Here is a 19790-nt window from a genome sequence, read left to right on the forward strand (position 1 = left end):
GCCATTATAAATAATATGTATCTTAAATGTCAAAGTTAATATCATTTATAAAGGCATATATTTATTAAATCTTAACTTTTAATTTTTAATAATTAATTTTATACTTAAAATTTAATCTAATTATGTAATTACACTTGTACAACCAAATAATACACTTATAATTATCCTGTAATAATATTATGACAAACAAACATGTCGTCGTAATTACAATACTGTGTAATTACTAAGCTGTGTAATTACTACCCTAATAATTACACCAATTTCAATTTCATGATAGCTTTCAAAACAAATCCTTAATGAAATGTTGACGACTACACTAAGATATAGAGTAACATATATTATTTGGAACTACATATGCATTTAACTTCGGATCAACCAAGACCCCTACACCTATTTTACTATAGCTCTTTTGAGTTTTTTACTTAATTTTTTTAAATATTAGATATTTATATTCGAATTAAATTAATTTTTTGACCCACGGGCCGACACAAAATCAGCCTCGATCAAGCCTCGGAGGCAAGAGGCCTGACTTGGGTCGGGCTTATAAGCCTCTGTTTAAAATGGGCTCGAAGAATCATAACTCAAGTGCATTTTGACTTGGGTTGTAGGCCAAGTGTCTTTTAACGACTCTAACCTACAGTATCGAGTGAGTCTAGCCTGAATTAACCTCAAACGAACTCTGTTAGTACGTTGTAAATGAACTCGTGTCTAGTTCTAGCCGAACACAATTGAAAATCAAGTAACTCGAATCGAGTCTGGAAAAAGGCTTTTTTTTTCTAATACTGAGCTTGAGCTGAACCGAGTTGACTTTTTTATTTTTTCTTGCACGTACTATCCCATCAGAAGAAGTTAATTTCACAATAAAATAATTCATTAAAAATATAAGAATTAATAGCAAAAATGATAATTGATTCAAATGAAATTGCATGATATAAATTGTTACTTTCTTCGTCCCAATTTATTTAACAGTATTCAGATTTCGTCAGTCAAACGAAATATTCTTTGACAACAACTTTTTCATATACCATTTAAATATTTTGAACTATTAATAATTGTGAATTATAGTACTTTTGCGTACTATAAGTAAAATTTTCAAACGTGTAAATTTTATTTTGAAAAACTTAAGAATTTTATATTCAAATCGGTCAAAATTAAGAAATTTGAATATCAAAAAGCAAAAGTGTCATATAAATTGAAACGAAAAAAAAAACATGGGAGTAATATCGTGAATAGTTAGCCCGTGCATGTCACTATTTTTTGGCATAAAGCTTTCCTAAGGGTTTTTAGCATGTTGCATCTTTGTTTTCAACAATATCATAGAAATATATATATAGAAAAAATAGATACTACCTTCAAGTAACCATGATACAACTTTAGCAAATTAATAGAACTCGGACACGAGCTACGTACCAGAAACGTAGGGAACTTTTTGGGAAATTGCGACTTAGACTTAATTGTCATTCCTTACATCAGAAAAAGAAAAAGCAAACACGCATGCACTACGAGATACTTATTATAATTTAAATTTTATGCTTTTAAAATTTTAATATTGAACTCGTCATATTTTTTTAAAGTTATGAGTTTATATCTACTATTTTTATAATTTTAATAAATTTTTATCCCAATATAAAAATTATAAATTCAATTGAAACGGTGATACACTAGGTATATATACGCTCCTCCTGCGTAAGCGGACAACTTGTATGTTGTCTCTCCCATCAAGATTCTGACCTAAACCACTAGCAAAGCAAATTACACAGTTATTGCTGACAATGCATGCATATTTTAATTTGCATAGTCCTTAAATAAATGGCTCACTTGTTAATGAGCAGAAAAGGAGTGGAAGAAAGCGACAAGACATTTCACAAGTTTTTTGAAACATGGCTAGCTGAGCAGAACCAAGAACTGAAAGAGTTTGTTTCTGTCTCGATAGATGTAAGTAAAGGCAGCAATAACATTGTGGTGGTGGAAGAGAGAGTGTTGGTGCCACTCATTGAAAGGGTTATACAACACTATGAGGGGTATTATGGGGAGAAGTCAAAATATTCAGAGGAAGATGTTTTTGGGATGTTAAATCCTACATGGAGGAGTAATCTTGAGGTAGCTTTCTTATCACTTGCTCTATTCAAAATCAGGGTTGCAATTCGAACCTCGTCTTCCCCAGTTGATTAGAGGAATCGCAACCTCTCCCCTGACCAAATGGGTAAGCAAGTGGTCAATCAAACACTCTTAGTTTGGATTATACCGTGTATCTAGGTTAAAATATTTCCCAAAAAAAGATGATCCTTTTAGGATTTTGAGAGTCATGTTATTCAACCACAACCTTTTCATATACTTTTTAAATACTTTAATTTGTTAATTATTATAGCTACAGTACTTTTTATATAATTTTTAAATATATATTTTTTATTTTAAAAAAATATAAATAATCTACGTGAAATATTTATGGTCAAAATTAAGAAATTTAGGGTAGATTGGTGTACTAAACTCCCGTTATGCGCAGGGTGCGGGGAAAGGACAGACCACAAGGGTCTATTGTATATAACATTACCCTGCATTTCTGCAACATATTGTTTGCACGGCTCGAATTCGCGATCACTTGGTCACATGATAACAACTTTACCAATTACGCGAAAACTTTCTTTAAAAAAGTATCACCCTTTTTTAGATAGAAATATTATGGATGTTCAGAAAGAGATTATTTACTTTTTTTTAGTTTGAACACTGGTAGCGAAATTTTTTGTTACGCCATTGTAGGTAAGGTTGATGAACTGCAAAAGAAAACTATAAGGGAGGAAAAAGATTCGAGCGAAAAACTAGCCAGGGTTCAAGAAACTGTTGCAGATGCATCAATGGTGGAGTTATCCCATATTGTGACTCAGCTGATGATGATTGGTGGAAGTGGAGGAGGAGGAGGAGGAGAAATACTAGAGGAAGAAGTGGAAGCAAATGTGGCAACTAAGGAGGAAGGTCTAGTAATAATTCTACAAAAGGCAGATAATCTCAGACTAAACACTCTCAAGGAGATTTTAGCCATTTTGACACCAACTCAAGCGATTCATTTCCTGATTGCTGCTGCTGAGCTCCATTTAAGGCTTCATGAGTGGGGTGAGAAAAAGGATGCAGCCGCCCTCTGCTCAGAGACGGATCCGAAATTTTAATTAAATAAATTTAAATATTTTAAAGTTGACACACTCGTGAATTGTGTTAGTTCGGGATGCTACTTATAAGTATGATCTAGATCGCGGCTGGTCTTTTGTAGGGTAGTTGTAAATTCTAAACACTACTAGTTTGTATGTGTATCCACGTGTAGCAAAATGGTACTAGTAGCTAAAAATGAAAAAAATATAATACTATATATATATATTATATAGTTTGGTTGTAGAAAAATGCTTATTAAATTTCAGAAGCCTTTCATTTGTGATAACTAACAACAGAAAACTACCCAATTTTTTGTTTTATTTTATATGTCATTTTTTCTGTTTTAATCAGTTTTAAAAATGACACTTTTTAATATATAAAGGAAAATATACTGCTACTGGTCCCACAGTTATTGATAATTCTTTTTTGGTCTTTTATGACAAAGCACAATTAATAACCTTTAATTGATTAAATAACTTTTTTCATTTTATGTACGAAATATGTTATTGTTGGACTATTTATAGAAGACAGAATATATACTTTACTCTCAAACGTAGAACCAAATCCTTGTTACACACATATGAAAAACTCAAGTAGAGGGATTAAAAGTGCACAATTTTATTTGAAAAACTCTTTAATTGCTAATTTTTCATTTGATCCTTAATTACATGCTTGTGCAGTTATAAAAATGTCATGGTATATTTAAAAAGACATATTCTAGGATACTTTTAGTATGTGTACTTTTTTTTTAAAAAAAATATCGTATCGAACCAAATTAATCACCCCATATAAAATGTAATGACAAGAATATTAAACAGTTAATCAACTTTTTCCCTCATTGAACTTGCTGCAATTATCATCTTTTAATGATATTTGATTTTGAAATCTAAAGGTTCCACAACCTTATAAAATTGACAATTCCCTAATGTATTTATTCGTATATGGAGTTATCTATAGATTATTTTAAGGGTTAGTTTGAGCACCACTTTGTACTTTGGGTAATAACTACGGTAGTAACTATTTAATACTTTATACAGAATTTTTTTTATCTATATCTATATCATATCATATACTATATTATAAGCATGAACATCAAACTAAAAACTTAAAAGACTGAAATAACCTTATAGAGCTGAATAACTATAATACCCTTCAACATGATATTATTTCAAATATAATTTTATACAAAAATATAAATATACATTCTAATAAAATTAATAAAAAAAATATTTAATTGAAATAAAGACAAACATAAAATTGACAGCCCTTTGACTTTCAACATTAATAAGTAACCTCCTATTAAATATTTTACATAAATGTTGTTAATTGAAAATTCTAGGATCTAGAATGTTTGGGAATTCCAAGCATCACCAACCTTTGAATTGTTTCTAATTCAATATATTTAGAATACAGTCCAATGAATAAGATGTCAATGGTAATATTTTTATTCTCTTAAATAAATTGCTAAATGATACTTCCGTTGTAGAAATCGAAAAATCATATTTGTCATCTCATTGTTGTGATGTTGTTTCTTCTTTACTAATGACGTTATAACACTATTCATCCTTATGTGGCTAGACAATGTCAAAGCATTCTACAAGCAAACTTTCAAGCATTTAATTTATTTATACCATATTGTTTGATATTTAAAGGAAGAAGCAAAGTTCGGGGTCTACGGCAAGGCAGGGTTTCTATACTAAAGTAAGTAACTGGTTCACATAAAGTTTTCATCTTCTTTTTCCTTTTTTTCTTTATTTGGTGTATAATTTCTGGATTGTACGTGTAAAAATTTTTGAGTCTATGTTAATTCGGGTCACTCAAAAATATTGTAGCAATTATGGTAGTATAATTATTCATTGAGTGTTACCTTGATAAGTTATAATTTTAGTTTTTTTAATTTGGTTCTCATTTTCTATGTATGTATTCGTACTGACATTTCGAAATAAAAACTTAGCTGATGATGTTTCACGTATCGCTATGTGAGCAAGATTTTGCTCTCGATTATTAGTCAGAATTGGATTTTTAATAGAAGTTAGATTCTAGAAATTTTTTTTGCTTTTTAAGGGGCTAAACATTTGAATGTAGTAGGAGCTTCTCTAACAAAAACCAACAAAGAAAGAACAAAAAGGAGTTTTAAACAAAATGCATCCTTTTCCGTATCCAATTTCTTTCTAAAATAATTTTCAATGCATTTTTTTGGCATTTGATAAAATTCATGGTTAAATAATTTCTAAAATATATTTTCCCACATGATAAACTAAATATTATAGTATAAAAGGGATATTTTATGTTTTCTACGAGAGTTATGATAACGATAAAATAAACCGAGATGATATGATAAAACATATACCAACATTAAATGTTTGTATATCATCAAATAAAACTAATGTAATTATACATAAAATAATTAGTGTTCTAGTGGTAACTTCTCGTAAAGTTTAATTTATAATTATGTTTCCAACAAAAGCTACTATTTATAATATACTTGTGATCACAATTATTTCGATATATACACTACTAAAAATTCGCTAAACACCGACCAAAATTGGTCGGTTATGGCCAATTACCGATCAAAACGCGATAATTTATGTGTGGATGGTATTTTGACGGTCGGAAAGGCATACCGACCAAAGTTGGTCGAAAATTACCGACCAACGTTGGTCGGTCAATTAAATTCAAAAAAAAATATTGTAAAAAAAACCGACCAAAGTTGGTCGTATTTTTAATTATGTAATCAAAAGATTCACCATCTGGGAATCGAACCGGGGTTTGTACTGTGGCAGGATACTATTCTACCACTAGACCATTGGTGCATTTTGTTTTAAGACCGTCTTTTATTTGATTTATACTCTTTAATTGTATTTTCGCACAAAAATAACCGACCAAAGTTGGTCAGTTTTTTAAAATGACCGGCCGAATTAACCGACCAATTTTGGTCCTTTTTTTAATATTAATTTTTATTTATTATAATTGAAAAACCGACCAAAGTTGGTCGGTTTTTTGAAAAAATATAATTATCTGATGTTTTGAGATATAATTGTAACGACCCGGCCGGCCATTTTGAGAATAATAGCCCCGATCCCCTATTTACTATTTGTTCTGTATCTTTTTCCGCTTAAGTAATTTGCCGGGAGGTTTTGTTTTGATTTCGGAGTGTTTTGGGACACTTAGTCCCTAAAACGGAAGTTTAAGTCTTAGGATTTTGACCGTAGTTGAAATTGTATGAAGATGACTCCGGAATGGAGTTTCATCGGTTCTGTTAGCTCCGTTGGGTGATTTTGGACTTAGGAGCGTGTCCGGATTGTGTTTTGGAGGTCTGTAGCTCATTTAGGCTTGAAATGGCGAAAGTCGAATTTTTGGAGTTTTGGACCGGTAGTGAAAGTTTTGATATCGAGGTCGGAATCCGATTCCGGAAGTTGGAATAGGTCCGCAATATTAAATATGACTTGTATGCAAAATTTAGGGTCAATCGAACGTGATTTGATAGGTTTCGGCATCGGTTGTAGAAGTTTAAAGTTTCAAGTTCATTAAGTTTGAATCCGAGGGTGATTCGTATTTTTAGCGTTGTTTGATGTGATTTGAGGGCTCGACTAAGTTTGTATGGTGTTTTAGGACTTGTTTGTATGTTTGGTTGAGGTCCCGGGGGCTTCGGGCGTGTTTCGGATGCGTAACGGATTGAATTTGGACTTAGGCTAGTTGCTGAAGATTTTCTGGTTTGTGGTGTTTTCGTACCTGCGGAGGGGAGACCCCAGGTGCGGGATCGCATGTGCGAAGGAGAAGCCGCAAATGCGGCCACCACAGGTTGGGTTTGAGAGCCGTGTGATGGGTGACTATCCAGCACGGTTCGGAGAGCACTTTTAGTCTGCGCTGGTGAATGGAAGCTCCCCCTATCAAGCAAGAAGGAAGCGGCTCTTCCCACGGCGGAGTCACCATTGACTCTATTTATTATTATGGTAAATCAGTGTATCAAGATGTCAATCTGAGATCTTATTTCGGTTCGATGAGCTTCTCCCAATTATGTCTGGTAATAGAATAGGGCGGCTTGCTCTGACCAAGACTCCACTTTTTGCTCCGTCCGCGGAGCGTATGAATTTCCTGGAATGTAGATAGACCAAAAGAGGGAATGAAGGGATAGGAATAGGAATTATAGTACCATTGGAAAAAAGGGCACCTGTGGGAACATCTCTACTGACGAACCATTTCAATAGTACGGGTGCTGCCGTGCCACGAGGCACGACCATGGAAGTAATGAAAAAGAAAAAGTTATGTAGTTGGTGCGAAGATTTTCCCGCACCTGCGAGAGTCGCAGATGCGGGCAGGTGGGCGCAGGTGCGAGGGGAAGTTGCAGGTACGATGCATTTCCGCACCTGCGATAGTCGCAGATGCGGTCGCATAGCCGCAGGAGCGGAACCTGGGATTCTAAGTGGAATCCGCACCTGCGATGGCATTTTCGCAGGTGCAGCGTCGCAGATGCGACAGAGAGTCCGCAGGTGCGAGATTTCTAGACAGAACACTTAAATGCAAAGGGTCGCGATTTTTGCTCATTTTCAACATTTTGAACTCGGGTTTGGCGATATCTTGGGAGCATTTTGAGGGGTTTCTTGAGGTAAGTCCCTTGTGCTTATTTTTGATCAATAATCTTGCTTCTTCATTTATTTTCTCACCTAGTTAGTGTGTATTTAAGTGAAAATTAGGAGTTGGAGGCTAGGGATTTGAAGAGTTTGATTTGGGGTTTTGAGTAGTCATTTGAGGTTGGATTTTGATAAATTTGGTATGGTTGGACTCGTGAGTAAATGAGCTTTCGGATTTTGTAATTTTTTTCCGATTCCGAGACGTGGGCCTGGATCGACCTTTTAGGGCGAATTTTGAATTTTTTGTTAAAGTATTGATTTCATTAATTAGATGAGCCTATTATAGTTGTATTTATGATATGCAATTATTTTTGGCTAGATTTGGGCCATTCGGAGTCGGATATTCGTGAAAAAGGCATTATTACCGATTGATTGAGCTTGGTTCGAGGTAAATGGCTTACCTAACCTTGTGTGAGGGAATTCTCATTAGGATTTGGTACTGTTTTTGATATATGAGCATCGTGTACGTGATGTGACGAGTGCGTACACGTGCTATTGTTGCAAAACTCCGTTTTCATTAAGTAAAATACATGTCTTCCTTTAACTGAGCTACACTAGCATATGAATTTATCATGTTTAGTCTAGAACATCATGTCTATGTGTCTTAATTGCTTATGTGAACTCTGTGCAACATGCTTAGTAAATTTCCTGCTTCTTCCTTAACTGGTACTTAGTCTAAATCGTAAGATTTCGTGATGTAGTTGTATTTCTATAGTTTGCGCTGCATATTTACTTTGGGACTACGGAACGGTATTCCGGTAGATCCCCCTGCTCTGCATATTTACTTTGGGACTACAGAACGGTATTCCGTTAGATCTCCCTACTCTGCATATTTACTTTGGGACTACAGAACGGTATTCCGGTAGATCCCCCATGTTTTGCATAATTACTTTGGGACTAGGGAACAGTATTCCGGTAGATCCCCCCTGTTTTGCATATTTATGTTTGGGACTACAGGACGGTATCCTGGGAGATCCCCTGTTGTTATTTTCTATGTACTGAGCTGTTGACTTGCTATGATTTCATTCTTATTAAATTTCAGTACTTATTTTTACTGCAATATTTCATTATGTCTTAGTTATTTTATATATATATATATATATATATATATATATATATATATATATATATATATATATATATATATATATATATATATATATACCAGTAGGGCCCTGACCTGATCTCGTCACTACTCGACCAAGGTTAGGCTTGGCACTTACTGGGTATCGTTGTGGTGTACTCATGCTACTCTTCTGCACATGTTTTGTGTGCAGATCCAGGTACTTCTTATTAGCCCCGCTACTAGCTGAGAGTGTTTGTTGTTGTATGGAGACTTCAAGGTATATCTGCCGCGTCCGCAGACCTCGGAGTCCCTCTCTATTCCTTCACATGTCATTTACCTTCCTTACTTCTGTTATTAGACTCTGGTGTATAGAGATACTAGTTTCCTTCTGTAACTTGTGACTTATGATGTTCCGAATTTTGGGAATATTGTGTATTACTAGAGTGATGGCTATTGTACATGCCAAGCGGCATTGTTACCAGTCATTTAGTTACATTCTGCAGATAGTTGTTAAGTTTTACTTTCATTTTTGTTATTTTCGCATTTCGTTAGGCTTACTTAGTTGTAGAGACTAGGTGCCGTCACGATATCTTACGGAAGGAGAATTGGGTCGTGACAATAACTGATGTCTTGATTCAAAGGGTTGTGTTCCTTCATATTAGAATATATTTTCAAATGTTTTACTTCACATTTATTTTATCACACGTGATAGTAGCAATCTAAAATTAAATACAAATTGTTGAATCAACTATTAGATTGATTTCCTTGTGCAGTTCTTTTTTCTTTCATTTGCACACGGATAGGTATGAATTTTCTTTACTACTTAACTGTCCGCAACTTTTAACTCTCTTCTATGGAAAAATGAGTATCCACAGACCACAGTATTGGCACAACTGATATCATGGCAGACATTAATATATAAACTGAAGGATACTACTGATTTTTAGCATTCAGAACTAGGAATCAACACTCTGATGTTATAATTGTATTTACTTTAATAATTTAATTCACATTTGTTCAACCATTACTGAATGATTAATTTCTATTTAAAGGCTTTCACTTGGAGTAAATAAAAGATATGAGAAAAATACTTCTTCTTAAAACATATTTTGTAATTCTTCATTCTCCCAATGTTGAAGAATATCTTCATTCATTTTTCTTAAATCTTTACTTCAATTCCATTTTTTTTCCTTGAGTTCTTGTGGTAGAAGAAATTAGTAAAGAATAGAAATTTAATTTTTTTGGTAGGCATTATATCATGAGTATCGAATTTCTATTAAACTATTTGTACAGTGTAGAGAAATTGCTATCCTCAAAATAGTTTCATTGGAAAAGGTGCTGCCTACATTCCTTTAACATTTTAATTAAAAAAATTTGCACACTTTTACTTTTAGATAATTTTTAATATTTTTACAATATGCAAGTTGTGGTGAAACTATGGATATCGTTTTAATAGTCACATATTGATAATGTTATCCACCAACCACTACTATTTTAATTCGGAAGAGACATTGCAACTTACGGAAGAAATATTTTATCTATATTTATAACTTTAAAAGTAATATACCTTTATTGACTTGATAAATAACTTTAAAGGTGAGTCATAAATTTATTTGTTCCAATCCTTCGGGTTACCCAGTTAGTTTGGAGGGTGGTTATCCATACGGATGACCTATAATCGATTTCTCCCTCAATGCCTTCTGGAGTTGAGTCTGTCACACACGGCTTGCCTAGTGCGGTTTACATCCTCTGTATAGTTTGCAGGCTATTACACAGAAGGAGGTTTACTCAGTGCGCACAAAGTGCTCACCCGAAGGGCAGAGGTTGTGGCAAGCGGCTGCGGGTTTCCCCTCTTACCAAAAAAAAAAAAAAAAAATTATTTGTTCCAAGTTGAAGGGGAGTGCGGCAATTCAATAGTCTTTAAAAAAAAAATTTTTTTTTTTTTGCCACAGAAATTTTGAATAATTAATTTCTTGACAATATTTAGCATAATTTTATAAGTTCTATCTTTTGGGACAATATTTGATTAAAGTTTAAAAAAATCAGTATTTGAATTTAAAGTTGAAGTTGAAAAGAAGTTTATAGTTTTGTTTGATATAAATTTCACTGAAGTTAAACATTTGTGAGTGAAACGTTACTTCTTTTAAGATAATGAAACAAAATCTTTAGCTTCAAAATTTTCTATTTAAAAGTGAAGCTAAAATAATAGATAAAATTTAGATATATATAGATTTGCAATTAATGTGTGTTCAAAATTTCAAATACCTTTATAAATCAAATAAAAATTCTTAAAGGCTGCAATTTTATAATGATATGAGATAAATGTCCTGTGTGTATGTCTTGTGGCTTATGCCCCAACAATTCATTCACACAATACCACCTTTTAAAGGGACTTATTTTGAAACTGTGATATTTTGTTACGACACCTTTAATACAACAACTTGATTGGACCTTATTGGTCAGAATTAAGCGATTGGCCTTCTTGATGTACATATATAATTCATTTTACTAATTATCTTGATTAATTTTCCGATTTTGACTCTTATATATCTTGCCACGCCTTAAATTAGTTGTAACTGTTTAGATCCTATTTTTTTATTTGCGTCTAATTAAACTTCCTTTCGTAAGCCAATATTCCCGAAGTTATTTTGGGATTATTTGTCTGAAATTATTTAGACATGGACTCTTTTACTTATTATTAGACATTGGAAAGCAGATGCAACTTATAATACATATATAACTAATGATGTGTGCAACAGTGCAAATGCACAATTTTTTTTTTGATAATAAATATGAAATATATCATACAAACAACCAAACTAATACCTTCTAGGAAAGTTGTTAATTAATAGCTAGGCCTCAAAGAAGAATACCTTTTCTAGAAGATTAGTGTCAATATCAGCCTCAACTAATAGCTTTGCAAAATTCAATCCCATTTTCTTTTCTATGTTATGATCCACTATTGCATAAATCCATTTAACACAACAAAATGGGGGATGAGCCCCAAGCAGCTGCGTGTAATGACTATGGGTTCAACTGAACTCATAACTTTCGACGCAAAATACAAATTTATATGTAAAAATTCATTAAAATTACAAAAATAGTAGATATGAACCCATAACTTTAAAAATATAATGGATTCAATGTTAAAAACCTTAAAATTGAATCCATAGGATTTAAATCTCGGATCCGCCTCTGACACCAAGTACATAACACACCACAATATTTTTCCAATTTTCAATTTCGGAACTAATATCATCAATGTCAATTTTACAAACAGATAACAAACTTCGTAGTTCAATTTGAAACTTGAGTTAGAGATCTCTATAATATTGAAATTGTCCCTAATTGAGGCCTTCCTCCCAGATGTTGCTCTGCTTCAACTTCGTCTGCCTAGGATAATTTGCGCGACCCTCTTGAGCTTGAGGATCATTCTTCCTGACTTTGAACTGCTACCGTTTCATTAGCCTTTCGAAGTTACGACCATAAAATTACAACCAAATTCTACCGTTTCATGAATTTATACGACCATATTCTAATTCCTAAATCCTAAACCTGAGATATTGCAATTGTCAAATAAATTACAATCTATCCGAGAGATTGTAATTCTCAAATGAATTTATACAACTAAATTCTATCAAGACGGAAAATATTCAAAAATACAAGAGAGATCGGCTGTTAGAGGTTTTAAAGGTTGGTATTGGTTTTCATGAAGTCTTCGCAGCTGTTACATGGCTTAAGATTATTAGAACCTTGATTTAGGTGCACCAAAGAAATAAAAGATTTTTCAACTTTATTCGAAGTACACATTTAAAAAAATGTTCCCACCGAGCGTGCCAAAATTTGTAACAATTAAATTTTGCTCCTGAAAAATAATAATCAAGACTAGAAATATAGCGACAAATATTATAGTATTCGATTTCAAGTGATGGGGTTATAATCTCTAAAATGTCTCAAATCTAAAGAGATGTAGTCATCTGATTCTTCTCCTCACGAACGATGGTTCAAGAGCTAGAGAGCTTGATCTTGAACTTGACGGATTTCAGGTTTGTAGTACGTCACGAACAATATGAAGGTCGTCATGAACCAAGATTTGGTGTTGGGTTATCACGAACATAAGATTTGAAGCCGTCCGTCTATGATTTGAGTTCGCCTTTGGAATTTGACCACAGACGACGATTGCAGATATTGATGGAGATCTTGATGCTATTCTTCAGAGTTTTTTTAGCCTTTCATTCTGCTTACTTGATTGTCTTCTCCATAACATTTTTGACCCCTTTATATAGGTGTGGGGTGGAGTAGCCTCCAAGAAAATCCTACTGGGCCATCGGGTTTGAGGCTCATGGGCCGCCCAATTTGATAGAAGACCAATAAACGGGCTAGCCCAATATATATTGAATTATTATTTAAATCACTTTATTTTATATTTAAATAATCGACCCGATTATACCAGCCCATAGTATTATTTGGACTAATATGTACTTACTATATGATAAAATTTCAAATTACTTGTGAATTTAAATTTAATAAAATTTTAATTGGCTACAGTAATTTATCACTGTATCTGTAGATAATAAATTGCATCAAGAAAATAAAATCGAGACCAAAAAATATTGCAACAATCGTAGTATTTGATTTGAATTTAATTTATTTGTCGCGAACGCTTTGATTGTTGCCATAAATTTTATCACGAACAAGTAGCCTTCATCTTGAACGCCTTATATTTGATTTGACTTCTTACTTGATCTTGAATACTTAAAATTTGTGTTGAAGTGCTTGAATGCTTGAACACTTGCAGTTTGCAGAAAATTGTGGCCTTTGATCCACGAGCTCCCCTGTGTCTTCTTGTTATAACTTCTGGTCCTTTTTCTAAGTTATGAAGACCCCTATTTATAGTTGTGGGAGGAAAGAGTTGTGACAAGAACAAACTCTTTCCGACCAATCAGATTGAAGCGTGAAAATGTCGCATTTGATTGGCCAGAATATGTCACTTGCACATGTGACGTGCTTTTATTGGTCTTTTAATTTGATTAGGCATGCCTTGTCATTTTACCACGTGGCACGATCGTATTGGCTCTTTCATTTGACTTGGCGTGCCACGTCATTTGACACGTGGCACCAAAATAGGCCTCTAGAAAGACCGCATATTGGGCCTAATGAAGTAGGCTCATCATCTGTAGCCCAACTAAATGGGCTAACCCAGCCAATACTTATTGGACTTAAATAATTAATCCAATTATATTAGTCCAATAAATTTATTTGGACTAATATATCTTGAATTTAAAATATAATCCAAATTAATTTACGAATTTAATTCAATAAATTTTATATGTCTACAAATGCCCCCACTTCAAGACTAGTCAAATTTCTAAATTTTTTGAAGACCAGGCTTGAAGTATGAATTTATTCTGACATACTTTCTCCGAATGATAGCTAAGAGACATTAATCCTTACAAAACTGAATTGTTTTGGAGCTTACGGACTCATAGTCACGTAATTCGTTGAACATTGCTTCTGAAATGTCCTTTTACTTCATGAAACAAACTTATTTCTAAAAGAACAAATGACCTCATTTATAACTTTGAAGTTCACGTCATATTCTTTCTGGAATCTTTACTTTGTAATTGAAACTTTGTCGTGAATCGTGCCAATTCCATGCGGCTAACATATATATTACTTTGATAGCACTTGATCACATCTAGTTAGAAAATTCCTTATGAATAGCCACACGTCTGTACCACTTCAACACAAACAAATTCACGTCGTCTTCAACTAGTACTTAGAATCCATTCAGGAATCGACTTACTTCTCTAACTTCAACTTGGGAACAGAAGAGTTAAGTCATAGCCATTGCAGTTGATCCCACATCGAATCACGAATTATTAATGTCTCCTCCCCAAAATCTATATAAACCCCTGTTGTCACAACCCCAATTCACCCTCCGTAGGATGTCGTGATGGCACCTAATCTCTAAAACTAGGTAAGCCTAATAAATTTGCGGAATAACATAATATAAAACTGAAGCTCAATTCTCAACACATGAAATAAATATAAAATTTGCAAATCAATAATTATAAGAGAAAATACTAAGTATTTTTATACATAAAAGTCTAAAGAGAATAAAGGAAAACAACATAATAAGGATAGAGGGGGACTTCGAGGTCTGCGGACGCTGGCAGATATATCTAGAAGTCTCCACGCTCAGTCCAGCTCACTGATATCTGGTTTGGTGGGAAGAACCTGGATCTGCACAAAAATATGTACATAGTTTAGTATGAGTACACCACAACGGTACCCAGTAAGTGTCAAGCCTAACCTCGGTAGAGTAGTGACGAGGTCAAGTCAGGGCCCTACTGGTTTAAAAGAAAAGTAAAGTAAAAAATATAATAATATTTTGAAATGACTAAGGATTTAAACAATAAGAAGTTTCAGAAAATATCAGCACAGTAAATAGAGGTAAACAACAAGGGCACTCCCGAGGTACCGCCTCGTAGTCCCAAATGTAAATATGCACGACATGGGGGATCTCCCGAGGTACCGCCTCGTAGTCCCAAAGTAAATATGCAAGACAGGGGGATCTCTCGAGTAAACGCCTCGTAGTCCCAAAGTAAATATGCAGTACATGGGGATTTCCCGATGAACCGCCTCGTAGTCCCAAAGTAAATATGGAGTACATGGGGATCTCCCGAGGAATTGCCTCGTAGTCCCAAAGTAAATATGCAGTACAAGAAGATATCCCGAGGAACCGTCTCGTAGTCCCAAAGTAAATATGCAGTACAAGGAGATCTCCTGAGAAACCGCCTCATAGTCCCAAAGTAAATATGCATCAGATAATCGAACGAAACACGAATTTACAGCAAGAAATCTTACAGTTAAAGTTTTAATTCAAATCAAGGGGAGCGGGTAATTAATATAAGCATGTTGCACAAATTACAAGTAGGAGTTAAGGCATGTAGACATGCGATACTAGGCTAAACATGATAATTATATATGCTAAGACAACTCAGTTAAGAAACTTAAAAAGAAGACAACTCAGCAAGAACCGGAATTTTTCATAATTAGCCCATGTACGCACTTGTCACCTCGCGTACACGGTGCTCTTATATCACATATTGTTACAACAGTACCAAATCCTAAGGGGATTTCTCTCATACAAGGTTAGACAAGTCACTTACCTCAAATCTCGCTCAATCAATCGATAAGGATGTCTTTCCCTTGATTTTCCGACTCCGAATGGCCCAAATCTAGCCAAAATTAATTACATAACATGAATACAACTACAAAAAACTAATTTAAATAATAAATCTACGACTTTAGCAAAGAATCGAAAAATCGTCCCAAAAAGTCGACCTGGGCCCACGTCTCAGAATCGGGGGAAAATCACAAAATACGAACACTCATTCGATATCGAGTTCACCATACCAAAATTACCAAAATCCGACACCAAGTCGCCACTCAAATCCCCAAATTTAACTCTCCAAATCCCTAGCCTCAAACTCCCAAATTCCACCTTAAACACACACAATCTAGGTGGAAAAATCAATGGGAAACCCTTGCATTTAAGTGTTCTGTCCAGCATTTCCGCTTCTGCGGACACTTAACCGCATCTGCGGCATCGCAGAAGCGACAACTTATCCGCTTCTGCGGTTACCTCACTCTTGTGGTCGCTCTTTCGCACCTGCGGAACTTCCGCTTCTGCGGTCCTAAATCCGCTTTTGCGGGTGCGCATCTGAGCAAACTCATCCGCTTCTGCGATCCCTTTTCCGTAGAAGCGACTCCGCTTCTGCGGCCTTCACGTCGCATCTGTGACCAGTGGACACTTCCCCAAGCTCCGCATCTGCGCCCACTTGCGCAGGTGCGATTACACCAGAGGTGGTGCCTTCAACCATTCCCACAAGTCCAAATTTGATCAGTTAACCATCCGCAATCCACCCGAGGCCCCCGGGACCTCAACCAAACGTACCAACAAATTCTAAAATATCATACAGACTTAGTCGAGCCTTTAGATCACATCAAACAACGCTAAAAATATGAATTGCACATCGATTCAAGCCTAACAAACTTTAAAACTTCAAACTTCTACATCCGATGCCGAAACCTACCAAATCAAGTTCGACTAACCTCGAATTTTGCACACAAGTCATAATTGAATTACGAACCTATTCCAACTTTCGAGATCAAAATCTGACCCCGATATCAAAAAGTCCACTCCCTGTCAAACTTTTCAAAAATCATCAAATTTTCAACTTTCGCCAATTGATGTTAAAATGACCTACGAACCTCCAATTCAACATTCGAATATGCTCCTTAGACCAAAATCACCCTATGGAGCTATAGTAACTGACGAAACTCCATTCCGAAGCCGTCTTCACACAATTCAAACTACGGTCAATTTCTACGACTTAAACTTCCATTTTAGGGACTATGTGTCCCATTTCGCTCCGAAACCAAAAATAAATCCTCCCGGAAAGTCACGTAACCACAAAATGAAATGAAGGGAGAAATAAATAGGGGTTCAGGGCTAATACTCTCAAAATGACCGGTCGGGTCGTTACACTTGTACTCGTATTTGTTAAGCATCGTTCGTAGTATTTGTAAGCCATATTGAGTCTAGTTTTGTGGACTCAGAAGCATTGACGCGAAGGTAATTTCTTCTTATTTTCTTGTGCTTTTCCTCCTTTGTTATTCTTTTTTCCCCTTTTTGTAGGTCAAGAAAAGAAAATCCGTCGAGTGCCGAGTTGACGGGCAACTCCATGACGTCCTATAAAAGGATAAATCCATGATGTCATATAGATTATCAAATCCACAACAACATATAGAAGGACAAATCCCTTAACAGCATATAGAAGGATCAAAACCGTGATGAGTCCAGCTTAAGGTGCAAAGGAACTTAAACATCCACCTTAAGATAGAGAAATTATAGTTCCTTTTAAGGACAAACCAATGAAGAGACTAACTTAAGGTGCAAAGGCATATAAATGTCCACCTTAAAATTGGCAAATTTTAGTTCCTTTTAAGGACAAACCCGCGAAGAGGCTAACTTAAGGTGCAAAGGGATTTAAACGTCCACCTTAAGATCGAAAAATTATAGTTCCTTTTAAGGACAAACCTGCGAAGAGGCCAACTTAAGGTGCAACGGGACTAACATGTCCACCTTAAGATTGAAAAATTATAAAGCCTCAACTTAAAGACTTGGTGGATTTATAGACTTCAACTTGAAGACCGACAAACTTGATCATTTGATGGACTTGAAGATTTTGCGGACTTTGACACGTCAACTTGAAGAGCGGTGGACTTTAAACTTCAACTTGAAGAATTAGCAGACTTGCAAACTTCAACTTAAAGACTTGGAAGTTTTAAACAACTCAACTTGAAGACCGGCGAACTTAAGGACTTCAACTTGAATACCGATGGACTTGAAGATTTGGAGGGCTTGAAAACTTCAACTTGAAGAACTGGCGGATCTGAAGATTTTAACTACAAGACCGACTGACTTGAAGACTTGGAGGATTCAAAGACTTCAACTTGGAGACTTGACGTATTTGAAGACTTCAACTTGAAGACTCTGAGGAATTAAACACTTGAACTTGAAGACCAAAAACTTAAAGGTTTAGCAAACATGAAGACATAGCGAATCCCCGAACTTCAATGCAAATACTTGGCATCCTCCTAAAATCGTCCCATTGAAGATACTAATTTACCATGGAGGGTTGCCTCCTTTAAATCAAATGAGATCCAAAGTTCAACAGAAGAATGGTGTTTCAGCTTGATTTTACATTTCTTCATACTTTATTCAGACAACAATTGGGGCAATATGTATCTTTTGAACTTATGTGACTAAACTTAGAATGAAACTCTAAGCTGCCTACGTACCTCGGTGAAGAGGATAAAGTCATACCGTAGTTCAAAATGGGTGAGGTTTTTTTGGGCCGTACACAGTTTATACTCTTGTGGGCTAGGAGAAACATGCAGTTTATGCTCTCAAGTTAATGAGCGCAGTGACTTGCAATTTAAGCTCGTATTTTGATGAGTTTGCGACTTGAAGATTTTTCTCAAATTCGAAGTGCTTCATGACATGCAGTTTTAGGCTCGTGTATCCAGGAGTGTTGTAATTTGAAGATTTAGCTTATAATTTGAAATACTTCGAAACTTGAAGACTTGATCAACTTTAAAGTACTTTGCAACTAAAAATGCATCTCGAATTTGAAGAGCTTCGTGACTTGAAGATTTAGCTCAAAGTTGAAGAGTTTTGTAACTTGAAGTTTGGCTCGAATTTGAAGAGTTTTGTGACTTGAAGATTTAGCTCGACTTTGAAGAGCTTTCGACTTGAGTCTTTCCTCGAATTTGAAGATCTTTGCGACTTGAACACTTTGCTCAAATTTGAATAGCTTTACAACTTGAAGACTTTGTTCGAATTTGAAGAGCTTTACGTCTTAAAGATTTAGTTCAAATTTGGAGAGTTTTCGTGACATACAATATCGGCTAGTGTGCCAAGAAGCACTATAACCTGCAGTTTAGGCTCATGTGTTGAGGAGCATTATAACTTGCAGTTTAGGCTCATGCATTGATGAGCATTATAACTTGTAGTTTAGGCTCGTGCGTTGAGGAGAATTATAACTTGTAGTTTAGGCTCATGCGTTAAGGAGCATTTATAACTTACAATTTAGGCTCGTGCATTGAAGAGCATTATAACTTGCAGTTTAGGCTCATGCGTTAAGGGGCATTATAACTTGCAGTTTAGGCTCGTGCGTTAAGGAGCATTGAAACATGCAGTTTAGGCTCAAGCGTCAAGGATGCTCAACTCTATGTCATGGGCATGAGTCGCAAGTTCTTCAAATGTGCTAGGCTTGATACCTTGCAATATGTAGCGCCATCCCCAATGCATGCCTTGGATGCGCATATCTATGCCAGAAGCTTCACTAAGCCTGTCTTTACAGTTGAGGCTTGCATTC

The 19790-nt window shown here is 35.1% G+C and overlaps 1 pseudogene; it reads left to right on the forward strand.

The window, feature by feature from the left end:
• The first annotated feature begins 1736 nt into the window (after window positions 1–1736).
• Window positions 1737–3369, forward strand: LOC107797863 (protein DOG1-like 3; annotated as a pseudogene).
• Window positions 3370–19790: the final 16421 nt, after the last annotated feature.

This window comes from Nicotiana tabacum, chromosome 4, assembly GCF_000715075.1.
Source record: "Nicotiana tabacum cultivar K326 chromosome 4, ASM71507v2, whole genome shotgun sequence".
Taxonomy (NCBI): Eukaryota; Viridiplantae; Streptophyta; class Magnoliopsida; order Solanales; family Solanaceae; genus Nicotiana; species Nicotiana tabacum.